The following is a 6210-nucleotide window of genomic DNA, read 5'->3' as shown; positions in this document are numbered from 1 at the left end:
TCAGGTTTTCCTTGTATTTCCTTTTTTTTCTTTTCTTTTTTTTGCATGACTGGAACTTTTGACCAGTTGTTGTTTCTCCTTCCTGCTTTTCCTTTCCTCCCAGGAAACAGTCAACAGCAAGTTATTACCCAGAATGATTACGTGATCCCCAGCTCCATGCCTTGGAGACAGGTCTTGAGCCAATAACGGTCGCTGTGACACAAGCATGCGTGCGAGGGGAAGAGGGAGGGCAGCGCAGGAACTGCATTCCCCCACAGATACACTGAGTCAAGTGTGACTAGAGCTGGTGACTTCATTTCTTAAAATAAGGAAAGGAAGGTAGTCGTGGTCAATGGCAGCAAGAGACCCACTGTGATTGAGTCCCCTCTGAAGATGTGGGCTGTGCTACTTCATTTCTTTCTGCTCATATTAAAAATTGAGCATGGGGAGCTTTCTTTCCTGAAATACTTGTTGCTTTGGAAGAAAAGGATGACTAGCACACTTGAAGCAGAGCGGGATATACAATTATATAAAGCAGCACAAAGATAGCTCAGATAAACCCACTTAGGTCTTCTAATTTTTCAGGCACAAAAACCTTTGCAAATGTGTCTCTACTAAGAAAGCTGAATTTCTTGAGCAGGTGAGCAGTGCTGCTTTCACTGTGATAAAGTAACTGGCAAAGTGCACTGGGTTTTGTATGTAACTGCTGCTACACAGTCTACTTGAACCCAGTATTTCAAGGGGTGAGGAGCATCTGCAGTCATGTAACTAATTCTCAGGACCTCCTGCTGGGACACCAGCAAAGAGACATCAAGGAAATCTTGAGACATACAGAGATGATGTCTTAACTAACGCCACAGCACAGTTCCACACTCAAGCTGGGCGTGGAGTTCCAAATCCTACCTCCAACCCTAGCCTCCATTTTCCTCTGTCCAAATAAACCTGGTCTGTAAGGCTCTCTTTCTGCCTTCATCTTTCCTTCCTGACTTGGAAAATCCATATCTCCCCGGGAGCAACCATTCTTCCCCCACCCCGCTAAAAACAAAGTGCACCAAAATGTGACCTTGTTGATTAACAGTCCGGCCAGCTGCACGCTCAGGAAGTGGAAGCACGGAGACAAAAGCCACCCGAGACAAGAAAACAGAAATAGATAAAATCCTCACCAGCGACGTTGACGCGCTGAGATCAGAAAGGCAGAGGATGAAAGGGCAGGAAATGGGTTTCCAGTTGCAGGGTAGCAGGTACCAAAGGCAACAAAATGCTTGGAAAGGAAAGATTTTACCACTGAGCTACACTAGATCATGGAATGTCGTGCCCATGTGTTTTACAGCAGCCACGTGACTTTAGCACTACCAAGCTGTCCAGCTCTGGGCAAGCACTCAGTAATAGCCCAGGAGGCCACCATGTGTATAGGATGATTTTCCCCCTTTTATGGAAGAATCCAGCAAAATAAAGTGGTTCAGCCAAAGTCACTCAAAAACCCGTCTAACATAGAATTGATAGTGTCCCGAGAGGTCCATTTGCTCTCCGTTCTAGCTCCACTGCTCTCTGTCACAGATCTAAATGCTGATCTGAATGGAGTCCCAGCTGCCTTTGACCAAGGATTCTGAGGGAACCTAGTTCTTAATTTCTTGTAACCAGGAATCTCAACAGGCAAACTCAAAGGCTGAATAGGTTATGGATAACGACTTATCCCTACAGATGTCAGTCCAGAACCAAAGCAGTTCATGGGGGCAGGCAACAACGTCAGAAGCTGACCCTAATCTGGTCCTGATCTGGGAGAAGAAATGCAGACCACACAAGTTCTGTTTTACCAGCCTGGAAGCAAACAAAACCATCACCATCCTTTTTTCCAAGGTCCAAATGACTACCATTCCCAACTGTGTTCATGTGTCACCCATGTGCTGTGCCTGCTGCGACAAACACAGGTCAAGCTCAGTCAGGTACATCCCTAGGGCTTTTCGCCACGTGAGAGCATCTGGCAGAGAGGAGCTGAAAGGTCCTCGCTTCCTGCGCTCCACAAGGCCAGCGGTTCCTGTGTCAGCAGCTGCTGACCCAGCGATAGCATGGACACCTGTCACGGAGGCATTGAGGACATGCCTTACATTTCTGCTTTGTTCCGGATATAAGCTGTGAATTCATTTATATTCAGAAATTAGGCCAAAGAAAGCACTAACACCACAAGGCTGATCAGAGCAGAGACTGATATGAAAAAAAAGTATAAATTAAATTCACCTCTTAACTCCGCCCTATTTCTTACTCTGTGAAGAACCTCTCACTTCCCAAAATCCCAAAGAGGATGTTGGATTAACCTTTTCTGATGTCTATATACAACTACACAGTACTGTAGTAACAACGTTTAAAAATCCAAGTGGACTTGGAAGGATAAAAGTGCTCCAGGGCAAATAATAATTATTCTTCCTGAGTACTTATACAGCTTGTCAAGTAGGCTGAACTCAGACCTATACTGAAGCTAGGCTAAGACCAGTAGGTGAGCTAGTAAGTTTAAAGGTAGTTTAGATATGCACGTCAGATGTAGTGGCTGCAGTACAGCCAAAATAGTTAGAATTTGGAAAAAAAAGTTCACGTTTTCTCCTGTGGGCTTTCTGGAGGAGTTCATATCCCTTACTCTGGCCATTGGATCAATCTGTGATGGTAATCCACAGCTGTCCTTTTCTAATCATCTTCACCATACAATATTTGTATACATATATAAAAATAACCTATGTAGCTGTGGTAACTGGACAGAGAGCATGCAGAGAGCCTCAGCACTGACACACAGTCAGCACAGTTACCAAGCAGAGGATTACTGCCATGAACTAAAAGGAGCTTTTTTGGTTACTCTGTTAAATAGCTGAACTGCAGCCAGGCCCCTCCATGTGGTTGCCTTTCTAGTGCAAGATCAGGCACAGTGTTCAAGCGATCCGAGTATTTACAGGGCTACAATAAACCACACAATTGTGTTGGATTAAAAATATAAATTAAAAGATGTGTGAAAAGCCCCCTGGGATATGCTACATGACTTGCATGTTGCTTCTCATACTCCACTGCCCAGGCTGTGACCAACTCTTGGGTAAATCCATCAGCGACAAAGAGCATTTACCCTTTGTCCCCTGCCCCCTGCATTAACCACCCTTCCATGTGGTCATTTTCCTTCCTGCCGAGAACTGACTGCAGCTTCCTCTGGGGCCCACCATCACAGCTCTTAAATCAGGCAGAGTGATCTCTCCTGAGTGAAGCAGGTCACTCCCTTCCTCACCATGCTGAGCTCTTTATCTCTGCCGCCCCTGCTACCCTGGGAAGCTGTGGAACCGGAAAGCGGAGCCAAGCCCCCTGCATGGCAACTCAGATGACACGCAGCCTTCACTGTGGTGTTCAGTTAAGGAAAATAATTCTCCAAGCAGCACTTCTGCACACCTCTAGGCCTTGCTACGGGCAGTGAGAGATGTTAGCATGCAACTACAAATGCTGTACTAGAGACCTCACAGGTCATGGCAGTGCAGTTTCTTTAAAGGGTTATTGCGAGAGCCTGAATTTGGGGACTAAAATGACAAACATGTCTGTAAAAATTTCAGAGTGCTAGCAAGCTCTGCATAGGAGCTGCGGATGAGGACTGAATGCACTGGCAAGAATCTGTGCAGGGTTCAACCTGGCAGCAGCAGGTGGAACTGAAGACCACTGAAGGTCAGGGGCACAGGCTAAGCTACAGGTGAGGACTGCTTCTCTGTAATGGCAAAGGACACTGCAGGCTGCCTGAGCGGTCTCCACATTCCTCAGTGGATGTCTTGCTCTACAGCACTGGTAAGACTAGGGCTTGGTGGCATGGGCTGAGCTGAGCAGGGAAGTTTTCACAGCACCTGCTTGAGAAAATGGATTTCACCAGCTCCATGAAATATTAAACAAAATGGCAAAAGAGGAGCCAAGAATGCAAGTGTCAAACGCAAGGCTGGAGGAAACAACTTTGTAAACACCTTGTTCCTGCATTCTCCTCCAGCTCCATGCCTGAACTCTCCATGGTCACTCAGGTCTGAAAATAAACCAAGAGCTTTTAAATAGAGGCCAGCAACAGAGCTTTCTTTAGGAAATGCAGGTGTGGAATGTGACCTTTTCTCCATCGTGTAGCAGGCCCGCCATGACCCTAAATCAGGTGGTCTGCTAGCAAGCAGGCTGCTACGGCTGGACAACTACAGACATGTTACTTTGAGTAACTGTTGTCAGAAGAATGGCAGCTTTGTAGACTTGGCTACAAAGCAGGGGAAGAAAGGAATTTGCTATGGATATAACACAGGAACATGTTAACACACTGGAATTGGACTAATACAAACACCGTTCAAAACCCCATTAGGTATGACACCAAGTTATGTGCCTTCAAGAGCAGAAAATCAGGCTTTTCCTTCTTTGATGAATCAGAAGTAATTGCTGTGCATGCTGAAAGCACAGTGACTCATTAAAAAAAAAAAAGCTAACAGAGCTATTAATCTTGTGTTTTCATGACATACTTGGCATTATCAAGTAACTACTCATACAATGTGAAGTTGTATACGATCTTAACAGGAAAGCCCAGCACATCATCCTTACGCTGTTATTTACATGATGACACTAAGATTTCAAATACCACTCAAGATGAGAGACATTCTCTGAAAACATCTCATGGGAGCAGTAAAACAGGGTGGAAAGAAAACTCTTCTGTCAGGAGAGGTGTGCAGATACCAAACCTTCAGAATTGTGCAAGATAAGCATGACATGGCAGCTAATACGATAAAATAAGGAGACTTAAGAATACGAAGGGCAAAGCTGCTGCACAGAAAAAAGCATAGACAATTATCAGAAGTGACTGGAAAAATGAGCAGAGATGAGAAATGTGCTTTTTCACCATTGCATCCTGCAAGATACAGTCTGTTTAAAGCACTTCAGTTTAGTGGCTTCAGGTTGCAGTAAAGCTCTGTTGAACATTTACTCAATGCAGAGGAACTGCATGATTTCAGCACTGGCTGATGAGCAGCACTTAATGAGGCTCTGCAACAAGCTGCATTAGCGAAACCTCACAGCACACATTTGCACAGTACCTGCCAAAACCAACCCTGTCTTCCCAGCACTGTTTGCCCTTCACATTTCCTTCAGCAGCAAAATGAATCTTCAGATGGATGTTCGTTAAAGAAACAATCCTCACCAAAACACAGAGATGAGTAATTTTTGGCTGGGGACAGGAGATTACAAAATATAAAGGATGCTTTATGTCTTTAGGACCCATTTGCTATTACAAGAGGCAACAAATCCCTCCTTCCACAACACTGCCTTCACGGCACAACAGCATGACCCAAGTTAGGATTTTGGCAACCTGTGTCCTACAACAGAATCACAGAACAGTTGAGACTGGAAGGGATCTCAGGACATCATCTAATCTTTACACCCAGGATGCTGTTGGGCTTCTTTGCCTCCAGGGCACGTTACTGGCTCGTGTTCAACAACGACACGAAGGACCTCTCTGACCTTCTCTGCAAAGCTGCCTTTCAGCCACCCAGCATGGGGTTATCCCTCTCCAGGTGCAGGACTTTGCACTTCCCTTTGGTGAACTTCATGAGTCCTGTTTTCCCATTTCTCCAGCCCATCAAGGTCTCTCTGAATGGCAGCACAACCACTGGGTGAGTCAACCATTCCTCCCAGTTTTGCATCATCTGCAAATTTGCTGAGGATGCACTGTCCTATCACCCAGGTCATTAATGAAGATGTTAAACAATATGGACCCCATACTGCCATAGTCAAAGTGAAGGCTTTAGACTCAGTCGTCTTTATAGAGATTTGCCAGAGAAAAAACAAACAAAACTTTCCTCCACCTCCCACTCCCGGGAATGTATTTTATTCTGTGCTGTATCCTGACACATCACTTTTGCTGTGTCTGCAACAGGAGTTTGCAAGAGGAATGACACCTTCACAAAAGAGCCATAGACATGCGGCTAAACAAATTAATGACGTTAGGGCACACAGACAAAAAGCAATAAACCGTAAAAGATGCAAGCTATTTACTACCCAGCAATACACAAACAGAGTTAGCTAATTTTGTATAGAAAGGGGAGCACCAGGGAGGGTGCAAAGATTAAAGCAGGCAGGAAAATATGTGGATTTGTTTTGATGGAAACTTTATGACTTGCTCTAGTGTAGAATCAGGTGTGGAAGTGACTTCACTGCAATTATACAGTTACATAAAAAGACTAAATAATAATCAGAAAAGAA

The sequence above is a fragment of the Aquila chrysaetos genome, chromosome 24, assembly GCF_900496995.4.
Source record: "Aquila chrysaetos chrysaetos chromosome 24, bAquChr1.4, whole genome shotgun sequence".
NCBI classification, from domain to species: Eukaryota; Metazoa; Chordata; class Aves; order Accipitriformes; family Accipitridae; genus Aquila; species Aquila chrysaetos.
This window is presented reverse-complemented; position numbering follows the sequence as displayed.